The sequence below is a fragment of the Musa acuminata genome, chromosome BXJ2-9 (assembly GCF_036884655.1).
Source record: "Musa acuminata AAA Group cultivar baxijiao chromosome BXJ2-9, Cavendish_Baxijiao_AAA, whole genome shotgun sequence".
In the NCBI taxonomy this organism is placed as follows: domain Eukaryota; kingdom Viridiplantae; phylum Streptophyta; class Magnoliopsida; order Zingiberales; family Musaceae; genus Musa; species Musa acuminata.
This window is the reverse complement of record NC_088346.1, coordinates 32,828,380-32,850,584: the sequence shown is the minus strand read 5'-3', so window position 1 is coordinate 32,850,584 and position 22,205 is coordinate 32,828,380.

Below are 22,205 nucleotides of genomic sequence, written 5' to 3'. Positions count from 1 at the left end.
ATGCATAAATTCCTGTTATACATTTTTTGGATTATGATCTTGATCTCTTGAATTTTAAGAGTTGATCTTTCATTTTTTATGATTGAAATATTGACATAATGATTTGGAATCATACATTTTATATTTTAGAAATATATATGATAATTTGGTATTATGCATGCTATACTTCAACTTATCATAATGATGCATGCAATGATGAAATGTTTATGATGAAAAATTGTTTAGACATTCATGACTTGATTTTTCATCTTTGTTGTTTAACCTTTGTTATAATTTAAAAATTGATAAATTACATAATTATTTTAGTTATTCCCCTCCTTTTGCAAATGACAAAAGGGGAGAAAGTATTTATAGCATGCACATCCCTTCTATTTGACAATGACATAGGGGGAGCAAATTTTTCTAACTTGCTAGCTATCTTGTATACTTCAAGAAGAAGCAAGAAGATTGCTCATCTCAAAAGATGCTAAAATCTTGCCAACTTTCATGTAAAATTTGCTAGCTCACAAATTGTAAGGAGAAAAAGAATTGCTAGTTTGCATACTTCAACAAGAATGCTATCTTGCATTTGTTTTTGAAAACTTGCTAGCTTGCACAATCTTAAATGATATGAATTTGCTAGCTTGCATAATAATTAAACTTGAGATTTATTATGCAACGATTTGAACTTGTATCTCAAACACTTAAATAGTTGGACTTCTCCTTTTTTTTAATGACAAAGGGGAAGAAGTATGTTGATGTTATGCATGATTTTATCATTACATGTTTGCTTGGATTTTTGAATCCAAGAATTCTATGCCATATTGATAGGGGGAGTTAAGGTTAACTCCGTTATTAATTTGTTGTCATCATAAAAAACGGAGAGATTGTTGAATCTCATATTTTAATGATGAAACCAATTGATAAGTGTTTATGAATTAATCTACATTTTGAGTGATGTAGGATGCTTTGATCAGGATGAGACAATTAAAGTAGGAAGAATCATGTTGGGCTGATGGAACATGTCAGAAGATTGAACGTCCAATCGGAGGATCCGATGACGTATCGACAGAATGCTTTGGGCCATGGATTCGAGCATCAAGCTAAGAAGAGAAAAAATTATACCAAGGATATCGGAGTTACGAAGGTCAACTGGCTGATTGGGCAATAGGCCGCAAGAGAGGATGATGCGTCGAAGAATTAGACGATGCGTCGAAAAATCGGACGAAGCGTCGATGGACCAAAAACATGCCGGACAACATGATTCATGCTTAGTAATAATTGTCTATATCGAAGTGTATTTTTACATGTACAGGATTAACTACGATAGCAAGGCATAAAGCAAAATGAAGTCCCGGAGTCAAAGAACGTGATTTCATTAGGTGTTCAAGAGTTTATCGGAAGTCTGGACGTTTTGTCACGGACTTAGCTAGTTTTGCCTAAGTCGTGCGGCACCCTTGTGTGTCCGTCCGCAAAGGTCAGCCTCCCCAAAGCCTCCCATTGTCCTTTAGGACCAACAAAAGAGAGAACGGGCTAGAGAGAACGCTTCAATCGGGATCCACAAGCAAACATCTCCGAAAACACTTCATAGATAATGCAAATTACAAACAGACATTACAAGCTCTGAACAGTGGCACAACAAAGGGTAAAATGGTCTATTATAGACCGAAAATCTCTCGTACATGTCCACATGACACAACCTTTATTTACAAGCCTAAAGAGGCCACCAACCCAACTAAATTGGGACTATTAAGCCTTCGGCTGCCCCTTTACATGTTGTACAAGGCATGAACATGCCAAAAGACATGGACATACATAAGCATTACATCAAACATCCTGTTTCGAAGTTTGTCCGTGACATTCTCCCCCACTTATTCCTTCGACGTCCTCATTGAAGCCTTTGTCGACACTGCAACTCCTCGCCTTTGCTGAGTCTTCAATCTTCTGCTCCAGTTACAATGCGCCTCTTGGCTCATTCTTGCTCTCCGCTGCTGTTTTTTATTAGTCGAACATTTGATCTGCCATGCTGCTTCAACTTACCAATGACTCTGACTCTGGTGTGGGGTTGGCTGAGTTGTGTTGATCCTTGTTGATTCCTGCGGATCCCCTAGATGAAAGAAAAGACCATCCTTATTGTGCTAGTCTCTTAAATTCCTCATGCTGCTTAAACTGGGTGGATGCTTGTTGGAGCTTTTAACGAGCATCATCTCGTAAACTACTGAAGTTTTAGGTCATTCCTCCACAAAATTTGCTCATTGACTCTTCTTTCACTTTGTTGTCACATCCAAGTAGGTTCGCATCACTTCCGCTTTCGATTGGCATTTCGTTGGGAAATGAAGCGGACAATCTACTCTCAGTAGCACTGATCACCATTGGTGAGGATTTGATAACTATTATCTTCCATTATCTTTGAAGGGTCTTTGAACTTATGCAGAGCTCCTCTACTAGATAGATAAGAGAATTGGGGTACTCGGTTTCGCCCATTCTCTTAAGAGTTGAGAAGGAAAAGGTTACTTGACTTCGCCCGCCTCCTCGAGGTTGTACTCCATGCATCGAGCTGGTTACTAGCCTTCGCCTGCTCTTTGCTCACACTTCTGAAGCACTTGAAGTGTTTGTACTCCTTGCGTTGAGTTAGTTACTGTGATTCACCTTCTCAATGCCATCGAACTTCTGGAATGCAGGAAGTTTTCACCCCAACTTGGAGTAATTCTCTCATAGGTTTGGTTGCCTCTGGGATTGTACCGTCTTCTCCATCAATCCTACCACCTACTTCACTGAGTAGCAAAGGTACAGCACCACGTACTGCCTGCTTCGTTCCTTGGTTATGCACTCTTGCATGACCCGAAGTCCTTCACTTTCAGCTATCTTGATGAGAAGCTCATTGACACCAGTCTTACGAAGTTCCTCGGCCTCTGCCCTTCAGCCTTGTCTCGGTACTTAGAGATTGCCTCTACATGCTCCACCTCCTCGACTCCTTTCACGACCAAGCGCTCTCCTCCATGAGAGCAAGGGATCAATGATTTTCACGGAAGTCCCGCCTCTGCGGTACCATGGCGCTGCCATGCCCATGGCACTACTATCCATTGCCTCGCATTTGCATCCCTTTTCTTCACAATCAGTAGATATGCCTCTATGACACTCCTCCGAGTCCACCTCCATTCTAACTGATGCTTGGTTTTGGGTAGCTAAGTCCCTCTGGACTCGTCGTTGCTTCCTCGCCCCTTTCGACCCCCTGCTTCAACACCTCTGTGTTCTCCAAGCAGTCCGTTTGGTCAATGGAAAGACAGACTGCAACTCCCATGCATGGCCTCTGCCATCACGTTATAGGGTTTGCACCGATTATGTTCTCCTTAGCTTCCTTGGTAGCAACGTTCGCTTACTCGGCCTTGTCCTCTGACTTACCGGGCTCCCTTAAGCGAATATAAGCTCTGGAGCAGTCCAACTCTCCAGCTGCTTCGATCATACCTCTGCATGATCAAGTCCCTCCCATGGGACTCACTGGTACTTGCATTCAAACTTTTCCCTTAGTGGAACACAGCCCTCATATGCTGATGACCAAGGTTTTCATCCGATGCAAAATTCGATGCACGCCCGGAAGACCCGCCTCTACGGTACCATGGCCTTCACTCCTTGAATCCATAGCCCTTCTTGTCGTCATGTTGTTCACCGAAGTGGAGCTTCCAGTAGCTCCCGATCATACCTCCATATGATCTAGTCCCTCCCGGGACTCACTGTTGTGTGTATCACATTACCACGAACTGTTCCACCACGACCCGTTGCACCATGTCGCCTCCTGATGACATCTTCATTGCATTCTGATCCTTGTGGAATAAACTCGAATTGTGAACCCTCCATGTGTGGCCTCTGCCAATACATCGCAGGGTCTCTTCCACCTTCGATTTTGTTCGATCCTTTGGCAATCGACCTTTATCCACCCACTCTTGGGTCACACCTAGATGAAGCACCGCTCTATGATAGTCCGTCACCTAGTAGCTCCCGAAGTCCACCGACTTCACTGTAATTTGTGCACCATTGTCTGGATCCTGGGCCTTTGCCCCTACCAGCACAATCTCCGCTACGCACTGCTTCCTTCATGGCAACACTGTGGCATATTCTTCAAGAGTACCCGCCTCTACATCCTCTTGCCCCGTGCTAAGGCCTTCTGAACCCAACTTCGCCTCCGGAAATTGAGTCGCCTTAGTTCCTCCATCAAATGCTCCTCCGAGATAAGGTGCATGTGCCTAGAAGCTCCCTTCATCTTTGGCACCATGCAAGATGAGTCCGCTCCGTTAGAATGAAGGACCCATGGAACAATATGATCCTACTCTTGCCTCTACAAGAGTTCATGTCCTTGACCTCTGTCTACGGAAAGCACTGTGCCTCTGCTCCATGTTCCAACTTCTATGTTGGCTCCCTTCATATAGCTTGGGTACTTCGCCAAGTTACACCCAAGTTGCTCCGCTCCTCATTTTTACATTGAGTCGATGGTGACCCTCGCGCCCACCATTCCACGGGTCAACCCTCCCTTTAGTCCGATCTCCACATCGACTCCAAGTGTGCCTTCATTTGTGTTGCTTTGGGTCGCTCCCCCACTTGATCTCGCAATGCATCCACCAATGCATTCTCTCAAGCGAGATCATGCGACGACTCCTCGCCGCTTGCTCAGTCCATCGAGCTTCGTGGAGTTGTTGTTTGTTGAGGTACTCCTCCTCAACATGTGAGGTCCATCTCACATGATTCTCCCTCTAGAGAGCCAGGACTTATCCCTCCTGGATAACTGTCCCATTGGAGCAACATCTCTCTTCGTTTCGGAGACCACCATCCCCTTGGACTACTCCGATCTGCTGAACAAACTGTGCATTGTTCTGCCTCCTGCAAACGCACTTGCTAGATTGTGACTCCACGTCAATACAGCCCCCGCTGCACCACTCAAGGCCTAGCAACATGCTGAACTCGTTGCACACTCCAGCCTCCTACGGACATATCCTTCACATGCCGAAGAGAAAGTTCCAATGCTCCATGGCGCTGAGTTTCGATCGCTTTAGGATGGCCGCGAACATTCCATCGTCCGCATACAAGCCCATTCATGAGTACCGAATTCTTTGAGTTAGCAATTCCCCTCACCTCTACGAGCTTTGTGTTGGGTCCAACCCATATGTGGGCTTGGACAATTGGGCTTATTGAGCCCAAATCAGCAAATGAAAAAAATTAAAAAGAGGAGAGAAGATGAGGAAAATAGATCAGATTGCAGCGTGCAGCGTGCGGTGGCGTGCAGAGAAAAGAGGAGAGAGAAATAGAGAGAGAAAGTAAAGTTTTTGAGTTTTCTGTTTGACGATCGGTGGCCAAACGTTGTCAGTTTTGGCCTAAATTTTATGTGGAGAATCCTTGCAGCAAACTCTACAATCCTAACGGTGTTGATCTGCAGTTTACCCTCTCTAAGGTACTTTCCTGTGATATCTACTTTGTGAGACCTAGAATTCTCTCACGAGGAGATCCATCCTACATGATGAAGATATGCTATTCTTGAGCCAAGATCTATGATCTTGATGTTATTCTGATCCTCTAGTTATTCTAGAGAAGACCTATTGTAAACCTGTTATCATTATTATTGATAGTGGAAGTTTGAGGTGGACTACGGTCTCGTGGTTTTTCCCACATTGGGTTTTCCACGTTAAAAGATTTGGTCTCACTGTGTGATTGATTTTTGCTCTATTGTTTATGCTGTGCTGGTTGATATTTTCATTTGGATATCGAGTTTGTATTTTGATGAGGAACCTATTTTGATACACAAAGAGGGAAAGAATTATTCCGCTTTAACAGGTTTCTTCCCAACAAGTGGTATCAGAGCAGTAGGTTGTTTGGTGCTAGTTTTTCTTGTGTGATTGAAATAAAGTAGTCAGATGGTATGATTAAATTGAACTCATCAAATTATTCCACTTGGAGGCGTCTGATGGAAGATTTGCTATATTGCAAAGATTTATATAAGCCCATCAAGGTTAAAGATAAACCTTCTACTATGGACGATGAAGAATGGGAAGTTCAATATAGAAAAGCTATTACCTATATTAGAAGATGGATGGATATAAACTTGCATAAGCATATTTCTGATGAAACCAGAGCTGATGTTGTTTGGCAAAGGTTAGAAAACCTCTTTGCGAAAAAGACAGTGGGAAATAGAATTTCTCTCCTCAGAAGACTTGTAAATTTGAAGTATAAAGATTGTGGTAACATTATTGAGCACATAAGCCTATTTCAGAGTCTTGCAAACAAGTTGGTTGCTATGAAAATGAATATAGATGATGAGATGCAGGGATTGCTACTTCTCAGCTCTTTACCAGAAAGTTGGGAAACGTATGTGGTGACTATTTGTAACTCCACACAAGAGGGAACTCTAACTATTGATATGGTTAAAGACAGTTTGCTAAATGAAGATGCTAGAAGGAAAGAACAGAGTGAATCTTCTTCTGGGGCATTTGTTACTGAAAAACAAGAAAGACGTGGAAGAAGTCATAGCAGAAATCCACATGGATATAGAGGAAGATCCAAGTCTAGAAGAGATATCAAATGTTTTCACTGTAATAGGTCAGGTCACATGAAGAAAGAGTGTAGGTTTTGGAAGCGAGAACAGAATGAAATGAAGAAAAATAAGAAAGAGACCAATACAATTACTGCTGAAGGTAATATCACTATTATCTGTGATGAATGTTGTGTTAGCCTTGTAGCTCAGGACAGTAATTGGGTAATTGACTCTGGTGCTTCATTTCATGTCACTTCTTATAGTGATTTCTTTAGATCTTACACTGCTGGTGATTTTGGTAATGTCAGAATGGGAAACAATGGTACATCTAAGATTGTGGGTATTGGAGATATTTGCTTGGAGACCAGTATTGGGAGCAAATTGATACTCAAAGATGTAAGGCATGTTCCAGATATTCGTCTTAACTTGATATCTACAGGTAAACTTGATGATGAGGGCTTTGCACATTATTTTGGTGAAAGTAAATGGAAACTCACTAAAGGTTCTCTGATTGTGGCAAAAGGAAAGAAGATTAACTCTTTTTATGTCATGGAAGCTAAGCTACACAAAGGAGAGATTAATACAATTCAAAAATGTGAAAGTATAGATCTTTGGCATAAGAGGCTTGGACATATCAGCGAGAAGGGACTTCAAACTCTTGCTAGAAAGCAGTTCTTACCAGAGTTGTAAGGTACATCTCTTAAATCTTGTGATCATTGCTTGGCTGGAAAAATACATGGAGTTGCATTTCAGACATATCCATCATCTAGAAGATCAGATGTTATTGATTTAGTTCATACTGATATTTGTACTATGCAAACTAGAACTCTTGGATGTGCTCTTTATTTTGTTACTTTTATTGATGACCATTCTAGAAAATTGTGGGCTTTTACTTTGAAATCTAAAGACCAGGTATTCAATGTTTTCAAGGAGTTTCATGTTAAGAGAAACTGGTAAAAAACTAAAATGTATTCGATCAGATAATGGTGGCAAGTACAGGGGTCCTTTTGAGAATTATTGCAGGTTTCATGGAATCAGGCTTGAGAAAATAGTTCCTAAAACTCCTCAGTAGAACGGTGTGGCAGAAAGGATAAACAGAACCATTGAAGAAAGGATTAGGCGTATGCTTTCCCATGCCAAGTTACCAAAGTCATTTTGGGGGGAGGCTATGAGAACTACAGTTGACCTGATAAATCTTTCTCCATCAGTTCCTCTGCAAGGTGATGTTCCAGAGAGAGTATGGAGAGGAAAAGATATATCTTATAATCATTTGATAGTCTCTGGGTGTAAAGCATTTGTTCATATTCCCAAAGATGAAAGGTCCAAGCTTGAGAGTAAAGCAAAAGCATGTATCTTCTTGGGTTATGGTCATGAAGAGTTTGGGTACAGATTATAGGATCCAGTGAATAAGAAGATTATTAGAAGCAGAGATATTGTGTTTCTTGAAGACCAATTATTTGATGATGGTAATAATGTTGAGAAGCCAGAAACCTCTATTTATATTCCTTGGAATTTGGGTCCAGTTCCTTCACCTGTAGTTCATGATGATCATGGGGGAGATGAACAAGAAGATCATGGTGAGAATATAAGTGATGATACTCCTACAGTTGATGATGTTGAACCAACTGAACAAGCACCTCCACCACCAGTTGAAATTCTATTGATAAGATCCACTAGAGAGCAACAACCCTCTACCAGATATCCTCCACATGAGTATGTTATGCTTACTAACGGGGGAGAGCCAGAAACTTACCAAGAAGCTATTCTACATGAGAATAAGAATGAGTGGGTTAAAGCTATGCAAGAAGAGATGAGATCCTTACTTGAGAACCACACCTATGACTTGGTAAAGTTGTCTAAAGAGAATAAAGCTCTCAAGAATAAGTGGGTTTACAAATTGAAGACTGAAAGCAATAGCTCACAACAGAGATACAAGGCACGACTAGTTGTGAAAGGATTCAGTCAGAAGAAAGGTATTGACTTTGAAGAAATATTTTCTCCAGTTGTGAAAATGTCCTCTATCCGAGTTGTTCTTGGTTTGGCTGCCCGCTTGAATTTAGAAGTTGAGCAACTTGATGTAAAAACAGCATTTCTTCATGGTGACTTAAAAGAAGAAATTTACATGGAGCAACCAGAAGGTTTCAAAGTCAAGGGAAAAGAAAATCTGGTATGTAAGCTTAAGAAAAGCTTATATTGACTCAAACAAGCACCTAGACAGTGGTATAAGAAGTTTGATTCCTTTATGATGAGCCAAGGGTATGATAGAACCACATCTGATCATTGTGTGTTTATGAAGAAATTTTCAGATGATGATTTTATTATTTTACTACTATATATTGATGATATGCTGATTGTTGGCCATGATGTTAGAAAAATTGAAAAGCTTAAAAGAGAGCTAAGTAAGTATTTTGCCATGAAAGACTTGGGATCGGTGAAACAAATACTTGGCATGAAGATTCTTCATGATAGGAAGAAAAGAAAGATTTGGCTATCTCAAGAGAGTTACATTGAAAGGGTTCTTGAAAGATTCAATATGAGTAAAGCCAAAGCAGTTTGTTCTCCACTTGCAAGTCATTTCAAGCTGAGTTCGAAACAATGTCCTACAAGTGAGAAAGAAAAAGAAGAAATGTCCAGAGTGCCTTACTCATCTGCAGTAGGCAGTTTGATGTATGCTATGGTTTGTACTAGGCCAGAGTAGCTCATGCAGTTGGAGTCGTCAGCCGATTTCTCTCTAATCCTGGAAAGGAACATTGGGCAGCAATGAAATGGATATTAAGATATCTAAGAGGTACTTCCAGGTTGTGTTTATGTTTTGGCAGTGATGAACCTGTGTTAGAAGGTTACACAGATGCAGACATGGCAGGTGATATTGATTTCAGGAAGTCTACTTCGGGATTCTTGATGACATTTGCAGGAGGAGCAGTCTCTTGGCAGTCTAAGTTACAGAAGTGTGTTGCTTTATCAACCACAGAAGCAGAATACATAGCAGTTACTGAAGCCTATAAGGAAACTTTATGGATGAAAAAGTTTCTATAGGAATTGGGCTTGAAATAGGAAGTATATACTGTTTACTGTGATAGTCAGAGCGTCATTCACCTCTCCAAGAATTCAACGTACCATTCTAGATCCAAGCATATTGATGTGAGATATCATTGGATTCGTGATGTGCTTGAGATGAAAGAATTACAGTTAGAAAAGGTACATACCAATGAGAATGGATCAGATATGTTGACAAAGTCTTTGCCTAAGGAGAAGCTTGAAGCATGTAGGCGAAAAGCGGGCTTAGTACAGCCCACCATATGAGCTGGAGGGGGAGAATTGTTGGGTCCAGCCCATATGTGGGCTTGGACAATTGGGCCTATTGAGCCCAAATCAGCAAATGAAAAAAATTAAAAAGAGGAGAGAGAAGATGAGGAAAATAGATCAGATTGCAGCGTGCAGCGTGCGGCATCGTGCAGAGAAAGAGGAGAGAGAAATAGAGAGAGAAAGTAAGGTTTTTGAGTTTTCTGTTTGACGATCGGTGGCCAAACGTTGTCAGTTTTGGCCCAAATTTTATGTGGAGAATCCTTGTAGCAAACTCTACAATCCTAATGGTGTTGATCTGTAGTTTACCCTCTCTAAGGTACTTTCCTGTGATATCCACTTTGTGAGATCTAGAATTCTCTTACGAGGAGATCCATCCTACATGATGAAGATATGCTATTCTTGAGCCAAGATCTATGATCTTGATGTTATTCTGATCCTCTAGTTATTCTAGAGAAGACCTATTATAAACCTGTTATCATTATTATTGATAGTGGAAGTTTGAGGTGGACTACGGTCTCATGGTTTTTCCCACATTGGGTTTTCCACGTTAAAAGATTTGGTCTCACTATGTGATTGATTTTTGCTCTATTGTTTATGCTGTGCTGGTTGATATTTTCATTTGGATATCGAGTTTGTATTTTGATGAGGAACCTATTTTGATACACAAAGAGGGAAAGAATTATTCCGCTTTAACAGGTTTCTTCCCAACACTTTGCACAACTCTTTCGATCGCTGAGCAACTCATTCTACCTTGCATGGTCTCATCCTTTACCAAGCACCTCGCTTGTCTTGAGCACCATCAAGTATAGTTGTCAACGTTGAGCCGTAGCTCAAACTCCGCCATCCCAACCTTTGTGCACTCCGCATTCTTCCAAGCTTGCCTGTTCTCGTGGTGCCTCTTGCGTGAAGGGTTGGCCATTCCTCTGAATGCCAATGTTAGATGCCCGCTCCTCTGAGCGACTCCTTTTCCCTACATCTCCATGCCCGTTTTCCCCTAAACGGTCGCGCGTGTGCTGATTGCCCCCAACGCAGCCCCGTTAGGTCCCCCACGTTTGCATGCTAAGTGTTTCTATGAGTGCTTGTCCCACTCTGATACCATCTATCTACGAAATTAGCTGGTTTTGCCTAAGTCGTGCGGCACCCTTGCGTGTCCGTCCGTAAAGGTCAGCCTCCCCGAAGCCTCCCATTGTCCCTTAGGACCAACAAAAGAGAGAACGGGCTAGAGAGAACGCCTCAATCAGGATCCACAAGCAAACATCTCCGAAAACACTTCATAGATAATGCAAATTAAAAACAGACTTTACAAGCTCTAAACAATGGCACAACAAAGGGTAAAATGATCCATTACAGACCGAAAATCTCTCGTATGTGTCCACATGACACAACCTTTATTTACAAGCCTAAAGAGGTCACTAACCCAACTAAAATGGGACTATTAAGCCTTCGGCCGCCCCTCTACATGCTGTACAAGGCATGAACATGCCAAAAGACACGGACATACATAAGCATTACATCAAACATCCTGTTTCGAAGTTTGTCTGTGACAATTCGTTGGAAGTTCTATCAGAATTGACCAAGAAGTCCCGGAGCTTGCCAAAGAAGCTCATCGGAACTCACCAAGTAGATCATCATAAAGTCCAGGAGCTTGCTAGGAGTCCGTTAGAGCATTGCCGAGAGATCGTCGGAAGTTCGCCGGACGATTACCGGAAGCTCGCCGGAAGAAACCTAGACTTACAGACTTTATTTAGTTTAGTAAATGTCTTAAAATTTATAGTTAGCACATAATAGGGATTAGAATTGGGCCAACCCAATTACGAGAAAGTTGGGCCAAGTCTGGGCTATGTTGGGCCAAGAGAAAGGCCCAAACAGTGACCAAATAGGTGAAACCGTCGTGGCACAGTCTCCGAGATTGTGTCAGGCGATGGTACCACCCAGACTTAGTCTCTGAGACAGTCTGGGCAGTGGTACCGCCCAGTGTCAGGCTGTAGGCGGTGGTATCGCTCATACCCTAAAATTTCGAGGGTTTGAATTTTAGGCTCCAAATTTAAATCTATTTGGGGCCTATAAATACCTCAGCTATTCCTGCATAGATAAGTAAGAAATATTGAGAAAAACTCTATGATTCTAAAGTTGTAAACCTTAGAAAGTTGAGTTCCCTCCTCCCAAAGCTTAGAGAGAGTTCTAAGGAAGGTGTGAGAGGGATACCTTGTAAAAAAGGGTTGTAAAAGGTTGTCTCCTAAACCTGTGAAAAGGAGAAGAGGGGTATAAAATGGTAGTTGGTCTTCGCCCATTGAAAGAAGATCGATAATGGATGTCGGTGGCCTCAACGGAAGATGAATCAGCGAAGTGGATGTAGGTCACGACGACCGAACCACTATAAAAATCTAGTTTGTGTTTCTCTTATGCAATTTACTTTACTGCAAACCACTTTATTTGCTTTACATCCACTATGCTCTTCCGTACGCTTTCAAAGTTAATACCTTTACGAAATGATTTTTCGTCGGAAATTGATTTAATTGTAACAAAGTTTTGAACCGATGTAATTTTTACCGCTGCACTAATTCACCCCCCCCCCCCCCCCCCCCCCGCCCCTAGTGCCGACTCTTTTCCTAACACGATCTAGTCCATGTGGCCATGTATGACCCAGCCCATGTGGTAAGATATGACCCAACCAAATGGCTAGGTATGGGCCAACTCATGTGGCTAGGTACGATCTGTTAGGATCAAGAGCACTAAGAGGGGGGGGGTGAATTAGTGCAGCGGAAATCTTACAGCAATTTAAAAGCTAAAGCTGCGTTCGTCCGACAAAAAAAATGATTTCGATATAAAAGCAGAATCACAGTGCAGTTTGCGTCTAAGCGCAGTTTTGCGTCTAAGCGCAGTTTGCGTCTAAACACAGTTTGCGTCTAAGCGCAGTTTGCGTCTAAGCACAGTTTGCGTCTAAGCGCAGTTTGCGTCTAAATGCAGTTTTACGTCTAAACGCAGTTTTACGTTCAAACGCAGTTTTACGTCAAAACGCAGTTTTACGTCTAAACGCAATTTTACGTCTAAACGATGTTTTGCGTCTAAACGCAGTTTTACGTCTAAACGCAGTTTTACGTCTAAACGCAGTTTTACATTTAAACGCAGTTTTGCGTCTAAACGCAGTTTTATGTCTAAACGTAATTTTACGTCTAAATGTAGTTTTGCGTCTAAAAGCAGTTTTGAGCCTTGAAAAGCGTTTTATGTAGAAAGCAATTTGCAGTTATAAATGGAATCCGAATGTAAGCGTAAACTGCAGTGTGAAGATTGTACGAAAACACGATTTACGTTTGAATGCAGATTCTGAAAGATCAAAGCTTAGAAACTCGTTCGTAAAGGCGCAGAGGGCAGTAGCAATGTAGGAGGTTTGCAGTAATGATAAAGTGCTCAAGGTAAAAGCAAACCAGAGATTTAGAGTGGTTCGGTCAGTCTTGACCTACTCCACTTTTGGCTTCCTCCTCCGACGAGGTTACCGACGTCAACTAGCTGCCTTCCTTCAATGGGCGAAGGCTAACTGCCCTTTTACAGTTTCTCTCCTTTTGACAGGCTCAGGAGACAACCTTTACAGATCCTTTCTCTCCTCTCTTTACAACTCAAGACTTGAAGAACAGAAGGAGGAGAACTTTAGGACTTTACACAAATTTGAGCTCTTAGAATCACTAAAAAGATCAAGAATTCGGTGTGGATCTGTGTCTTTTCAGTGCTGAATGGGTGGGGTATTTATAGGCCCCAACCTAGTTCAAATTTAGAGCTCAAAACGATCAAATCGATCAAATCCCAGAATTCTGGGATCAGGCGGTTGCACCTCTTGACTGGAGAGGTGGCACCGCCTGGCAGAGCTCGACGACTGAGCTCAGGCGATTGCACCTCTCTGCCAGAGCTCGAAGACTGAGCTCGATGGTTGCACCGCTTGGCAGAGCTCGAAGACTGAGCTCGTTGTTTGCACCGCCTAGCAGAGCTCGAAGTCTGAGCTCGGTGGTTGCATCACCTGGCAGAGCTCGAAACTGAGCTCAGGCTGATGCACCTCTCTGCCAGAGCTCGAAGACTGAGCTCGGTGGTTGCATCACCTGGCAGAGCTCGAGACTGAGCTCAAGCTGATGCACCTCTCTGCCAGAGCTCGAAGACTGAGCTCGGTGGTTGCACCGCCTGGCAGAGCTCGAAACTTGAGCTCTGGCGGTGCTACCTCTTGACAGAGGAGGTTGCACCGCCCAGTCTAGCTCGAAGACTGAGCTCTGGGCGGTTGCACCTCTTGGCTGGGGCGGTTGCACCGCCCAGCCTCGCATCCCTGGCGGTTGCACCTCCTGGCTGGGGCGGTTGCACCGCCCAGCCTCGCAGCCCTGGCGGTTGCACCTCCTGGCCTAGGCGGTTGCACCGCCTGGTGCAATCAGGGTCCGAATGGTTCGCTCCATTCGGCCCAATTTGAATCTTTTCAGGGGCCCAATTGCCCCAAGATTAAGCTAATGGGATCACCTCCCATTTTCAAGCTTAATCATCGTGCTAACTACGATTAACTCTAAGACAACTTCTGCAGCTTTGCTCTGATGCGTCAATCGCTTCTTCCGGCGAGTTTCCGGCGAACTTCCGTCGATCATCCGATAAACCCTCGGTGATCCTTCTGCGGACATCCGGCATACTCCTGGACTTTGCGACGATCCACTTGGCGAGTTCCGACGAGCTTCGCTTGGCAAGCTTCTGGACTTCTCGGATCTGTTCTCGCTGAACCTCCGACGACCGTCCGAACTTCCGTCGAACTCTCGAACTCCCAACGTGATCATAATCTTGACTCCGGCGCAACACCTGCTGCTTGTCTTACTCTCATCGTAGTTAATCCTACACACTTATCTCAACACATAGATTAGATAACAAATGACAATTGACTTCATCATCAAAATCCGAGATTCAACACGATCCAATCCATGTAGTCATGTATGACCCAACTCCTATGGTAAGGTACGACCCAACCATGTGGCTATGCATTGGACAGTTCATATGGTTAGGTACAACCCAATCCATGTGGTTAGATACGACCCCAACTCATATTTCTAGGACCAACTCATGAGCGAAGAAATGCCTATTCAATGGCAAGGCTCATCCCAACTTATAAGTGAGGCTTATCCTAGTTCATGAAGTTAAGCCTGCTCAGTTACGCGATTGGCATTAGACATATCATTGTTCCTTTTATATAGCCCATCGTATCTCAACTCAACTTAGTACTTGGAACAGGTATATGCAATGTATGTGGAATTGGTATATGCAGTGAATGTGACCCGTCCAAGACTCGGGTGGGTTGGTTCGGTTTGGGTTAGCACTATACGACATAGTCCAATTTCCTCCCTCTCTATTGGTTTGAGCTTATTAATTGACTAAATCAAATAGGTTTGATCAGTTAAAATCGGTTTAGTGTGATTCCAAACTAACTTGACTAGTTCAAACCTATTTGACCTAATTAAGATCAATTAAATCTAAATTAGACCAATCTAGGGTGATTCCAGACCAGTTCTATAAGGATTTAATGTTGATTCCGTTAGATCATAATCGAATTGAGTTTGGTTTAAGTCAATTGAGCTATTCTAATTAGGGTTTTGGTTGACTGAGGACTATTAAGATATTGATGTTTCATGTTTGATAAATTTAAAGGTTCTATATGAAGATATCATTTGAAAATGATTATTGGTTTTCTATTTTCTTATGTTTATGATATTGATAAGATAAGTATCATTTAATAAATGTGACTAGACTAGTAGTTCGCATTGGGAGTACAACATGTGAAAGGAGCTATGGGCTCATCATAGTGCGGAGCCACCAATGAACATAGTCTAGTGGATTTACATCAAGTATGGTCTCTCATAATATTTAATTATATTGATTTCTTGATGTATACGTGAGTGATTGGATGAGTGTAACTAAATGATCATGAATGTTTATGTATCCCTACCGAGGGCAGGTATGGCGATTCCCTTCGGGGATTAATGGGCCATCAGACGTGATGGTTAGACGGTTCCTCCATCCATTGTTGGGAGGAACGTGTCCCTACTTGGGCGAGTACGGGATACCACTTCATCCGCTATTGGGAGTGTGATATGGATTATCTCCATTCGCCGTTGGGAGGAATCCATCTCGTGGAATATGCCTCTCCATCTGTTGTTGGGAGAGTGTACCATCGGGTGATGTATGTCTTTATTATTATATATGTGTTGCATGTGGCTGATGCATAATTTTATTTATTATGTAAGAAATTATCATCATTTTTCTGATGCATAAGTTTTACGATGAATAGATATATATTTCTTATTGAATTATTGATATTTATTTATATTTCATAAATATTGAAGATTACTTTTATAATTTTTCTGAGGTTCCTACCAGCATGTGTGATTGCTGATATGTTTTTATTTTATATTTATTTTTAGAATAATCTCTTATTGTGTAATAGATCTGAAGCTTGGGTGAAAGAGACTTATAACCCTACCAACAAGATGTTATTATTTTTTTAATTAATAGAATATTTACTACTGTGAAGATAAGGATTTGAATTCAAAGACGAATGAAAAGAAAACGATGGAGTTTATTATTTAAATTATAGATAATAAAATATTAATTTATTATTTTTTTTATAAATCTGGGATGTGATATTTTCTCCGAGATTAAGTAGCATTAAGTACCGGCATTTGCAGTTCTCTTTCTAAGAGCTATGCTTTGTGTGTTACTTTGTCTGGCAGAAGGTCAGATGAGAGCCTGGACTATCCTCAGCTCCAGTTGACCCTCTTTTGCAGGAACTTTGAAGCTGTTTGAAGTTGTTCTGTGTTACTTTGTCCTGCGAAGCTCATCTTTCCTTCTTCTGATAGCATTGACAAAATAAGCTTCTTTTAGCATCGAAAGGTCATGTATATTTATTTAGTAATTTCTTCTGACTCTTTTTGCTGTTGCTTTCGATTGCATACTATGCAGCAAGGAAACAAAGAAGAAGCTAAAATGTGCCAACCTAATATTTATAGGTTTCATAGAGATGCTCATGTCTTTAACCTAATCTAGAAAGATTAAGATTGTATCTTCAATATGTTGTGCGATTATTACCAACATAAGTGTTATATTGTAGTTCTTTCCCCTCGTAGGAAATTTTCTTCTGAAGTATTTTAGGCTGCACTTTTTTCAGAGGAGAAAACTGTAACCACAGAAAATTAAAAAAAAAAACAAAAAGGAAATGCAGAAATATCAATTAGACATTAGTGATCTACTAGTGTAGAACAGCAACCTTACACATTTCTCTCGCGCTTTGGTAGGCCATCTCTATCCGGGGTTACAATATGCTGCACGAGAACAATCTGCCGGAATGAGACAGACTAACTACTCTGCCATTGCAGTACACGAATGATGTAGAAGGATATGAGAGAAGAATAAAGGCAACACGAACTGCCATGTCTCCATTCTTCCATTATGGAAGCAAGGATGCAGTTGCAGTGCTTATTGTGCTGGTTTAGAACACAATCAAAGCCCTGCTTTGCATGGTTTCGTTGTGCATCTCTTGCTATGGGTGAAAGGAACAAAATCATAAGTGAACTTATTAAGCAATTCTTTTAATTATATTGGAGATGTTAAACATATTTAATGTTACTGAAAAGGATAATCACTTCCAGAATCGACTCCCCCTATCTCTCTCTCTCTCTCTCTCTCTCTCTCAAGAAGAAAATAAAAAAAGAAATAAAGGAAAAGAATTGCTGTCTTATGTGATGGGTGAACAACCGGCTTTCTCTGTCACTCATCTCTTTGATTTGAGAAGCATCACAGTGACTTTGCAAATAGACCACCAAACTAACTCATTTGCTAAACCATGAAATGATTGAAATGCATTAACAATTGCTTGTATAGAGTATAACACTAAGCGAAAATTTGATTGGTTCCACAATTAGCATATGCATTTTAGCATAGGCATTGACACGATCGATTCATTGTGGTGGGAAATCACTTTCAACATCACCATTATGATTAGGATTGCATTATGGTGCATACGGACACTCGAAAAGCATGTATCCGCAAATAAGGTAACAAACAAAACACCATGTTAATGACTGCGATAATATGGGGAATATTTATCTCTCGTCACACAGTTCGATACGTTTCCTCTAATCAACAAAAGAAGACAAAAACATCAACCACCGATGGTCATTTATCTTTGGTCATAATTCGACACGTTGCTTACTAACGGGGGAGAGCCAGAAACTTACCAAGAAGCTATTCTACATGAGAATAAGAATGAGTGGGTTAAAGCTATGCAAGAAGAGATGAGATCCTTACTTGAGAACCACACCTATGACTTGGTAAAATTGTCTAAAGAGAATAAAGCTCTCAAGAATAAGTGGGTTTACAAATTGAAGACTGAAAGCAATAGCTCACAACAGAGATACAAGGCACGACTAGTTGTGAAAGGATTCAGTCAGAAGAAAGGTATTGACTTTGAAGAAATATTTTCTCCAGTTGTGAAAATGTCCTCTATCCGAGTTGTTCTTGGTTTGGCTGCCCGCTTGAATTTAGAAGTTGAGCAACTTGATGTAAAAACAGCATTTCTTCATGGTGACTTAAAAGAAGAAATTTACATGGAGCAACCAGAAGGTTTCAAAGTCAAGGGAAAAGAAAATCTGGTATGTAAGCTTAAGAAAAGCTTATATTGACTCAAACAGGCACCTAGACAGTGGTATAAGAAGTTTGATTCCTTTATGATGAGCCAAGGGTATGATAGAACCACATCTGATCATTGTGTGTTTATGAAGAAATTTTCAGATGATGATTTTATTATTTTACTACTATATATTGATGATATGCTGATTGTTGGCCATGATGTTAGAAAAATTGAAAAGCTTAAAAGAGAGCTAAGTAAGTATTTTGCCATGAAAGACTTGGGATCGGTGAAACAAATACTTGGCATGAAGATTCTTCATGATAGGAAGAAAAGAAAGATTTGGCTATCTCAAGAGAGTTACATTGAAAGGGTTCTTGAAAGATTCAATATGAGTAAAGCCAAAGCAGTTTGTTCTCCACTTGCAAGTCATTTCAAGCTGAGTTCGAAACAATGTCCTACAAGTGAGAAAGAAAAAGAAGAAATGTCCAGAGTGCCTTACTCATCTGCAGTAGGCAGTTTGATGTATGCTATGGTTTGTACTAGGCCAGAGTAGCTCATGCAGTTGGAGTCGTCAGCCGATTTCTCTCTAATCCTGGAAAGGAACATTGGGCAGCAATGAAATGGATATTAAGATATCTAAGAGGTACTTCCAGGTTGTGTTTATGTTTTGGCAGTGATGAACCTGTGTTAGAAGGTTACACAGATGCAGACATGGCAGGTGATATTGATTTCAGGAAGTCTACTTCGGGATTCTTGATGACATTTGCAGGAGGAGCAGTCTCTTGGCAGTCTAAGTTACAGAAGTGTGTTGCTTTATCAACCACAGAAGCAGAATACATAGCAGTTACTGAAGCCTATAAGGAAACTTTATGGATGAAAAAGTTTCTATAGGAATTGGGCTTGAAATAGGAAGTATATACTGTTTACTGTGATAGTCAGAGCGTCATTCACCTCTCCAAGAATTCAACGTACCATTCTAGATCCAAGCATATTGATGTGAGATATCATTGGATTCGTGATGTGCTTGAGATGAAAGAATTACAGTTAGAAAAGGTACATACCAATGAGAATGGATCAGATATGTTGACAAAGTCTTTGCCTAAGGAGAAGCTTGAAGCATGTAGGCGAAAAGCGGGCTTAGTACAGCCCACCATATGAGCTGGAGGGGGAGAATTGTTGGGTCCAGCCCGTATGTGGGCTTGGACAATTGGGCCTATTGAGCCCAAATCAGCAAATGAAAAAAATTAAAAAGAGGAGAGAGAAGATGAGGAAAATAGATCAGATTGCAGCGTGCAGCGTGCGGCATCGTGCAGAGAAAGAGGAGAGAGAAATAGAGAGAGAAAGTAAGGTTTTTGAGTTTTCTGTTTGACGATCGGTGGCCAAACGTTGTCAGTTTTGGCCCAAATTTTATGTGGAGAATCCTTGTAGCAAACTCTACAATCCTAATGGTGTTGATCTGTAGTTTACCCTCTCTAAGGTACTTTCCTGTGATATCCACTTTGTGAGATCTAGAATTCTCTTACGAGGAGATCCATCCTACATGATGAAGATATGCTATTCTTGAGCCAAGATCTATGATCTTGATGTTATTCTGATCCTCTAGTTATTCTAGAGAAGACCTATTATAAACCTGTTATCATTATTATTGATAGTGGAAGTTTGAGGTGGACTACGGTCTCATGGTTTTTCCCACATTGGGTTTTCCACGTTAAAAGATTTGGTCTCACTATGTGATTGATTTTTGCTCTATTGTTTATGCTGTGCTGGTTGATATTTTCATTTGGATATCGAGTTTGTATTTTGATGAGGAACCTATTTTGATACACAAAGAGGGAAAGAATTATTCCGCTTTAACAGGTTTCTTCCCAACACTTTGCACAACTCTTTCGATCGCTGAGCAACTCATTCTACCTTGCATGGTCTCATCCTTTACCAAGCACCTCGCTTGTCTTGAGCACCATCAAGTATAGTTGTCAACGTTGAGCCGTAGCTCAAACTCCGCCATCCCAACCTTTGTGCACTCCGCATTCTTCCAAGCTTGCCTGTTCTCGTGGTGCCTCTTGCGTGAAGGGTTGGCCATTCCTCTGAATGCCAATGTTAGATGCCCGCTCCTCTGAGCGACTCCTTTTCCCTACATCTCCATGCCCGTTTTCCCCTAAACGGTCGCGCGTGTGCTGATTGCCCCCAACGCAGCCCCGTTAGGTCCCCCACGTTTGCATGCTAAGTGTTTCTATGAGTGCTTGTCCCACTCTGATACCATCTATCTACGAAATTAGCTGGTTTTGCCTAAGTCGTGCGGCACCCTTGCGTGTCCGTCCGTAAAGGTCAACCTCCCCGAAGCCTCCCATTGTCCCTTAGGACCAACAAAAGAGAGAACGGGCTAGAGAGAACGCCTCAATCAGGATCCACAAGCAAACATCTCCGAAAACACTTCATAGATAATGCAAATTAAAAACAGACTTTACAAGCTCTAAACAATGGCACAACAAAGGGTAAAATGATCCATTACAGACCGAAAATCTCTCGTATGTGTCCACATGACACAACCTTTATTTACAAGCCTAAAGAGGTCACTAACCCAACTAAAATGGGACTATTAAGCCTTCGGCCGCCCCTCTACATGCTGTACAAGGCATGAACATGCCAAAAGACACGGACATACATAAGCATTACATCAAACATCCTGTTTCGAAGTTTGTCTGTGACAATTCGTTGGAAGTTCTATCAGAATTGACCAAGAAGTCCCGGAGCTTGCCAAAGAAGCTCATCGGAACTCACCAAGTAGATCATCATAAAGTCCAGGAGCTTGCTAGGAGTCCGTTAGAGCATTGCCGAGAGATCGTCGGAAGTTCGCCGGACGATTACCGGAAGCTCGCCGGAAGAAACCTAGACTTACAGACTTTATTTAGTTTAGTAAATGTCTTAAAATTTATAGTTAGCACATAATAGGGATTAGAATTGGGCCAACCCAATTACGAGAAAGTTGGGCCAAGTCTGGGCTATGTTGGGCCAAGAGAAAGGCCCAAACAGTGACCAAATAGGTGAAATCGTCGTGGCACAGTCTCCGAGATTGTGTCAGGCGATGGTACCACCCAGACTTAGTCTCCGAGACAGTCTGGGCAGTGGTACCGCCCAGTGTCAGGCTGTAGGCGGTGGTATCGCTCATACCCTAAAATTTCGAGGGTTTGAATTTTAGGCTCCAAATTTAAATCTATTTGGGGCCTATAAATACCTCAGCTATTCCTGCATAGATAAGTAAGAAATATTGAGAAAAACTCTATGATTCTAAAGTTGTAAACCTTAGAAAGTTGAGTTCCCTCCTCCCAAAGCTTAGAGAGAGTTCTAAGGAAGGTGTGAGAGGGATACCTTGTAAAAAAGGGTTGTAAAAGGTTGTCTCCTAAACCTGTGAAAAGGAGAAGAGGGGTATAAAATGGTAGTTGGTCTTCGCCCATTGAAAGAAGATCGATAATGGATGTCGGTGGCCTCAACGGAAGATGAATCAGCGAAGTGGATGTAGGTCACGACGACCGAACCACTATAAAAATCTAGTTTGTGTTTCTCTTATGCAATTTACTTTACTGCAAACCACTTTATTTGCTTTACATCCACTATGCTCTTCCGTACGCTTTCAAAGTTAATACCTTTACGAAATGATTTTTCGTCGGAAATTGATTTAATTGTAACAAAGTTTTGAACCGATGTAATTTTTACCGCTGCACTAATTCACCCCCCCCCCCCCCCCCCCCGCCCCTAGTGCCGACTCTTTTC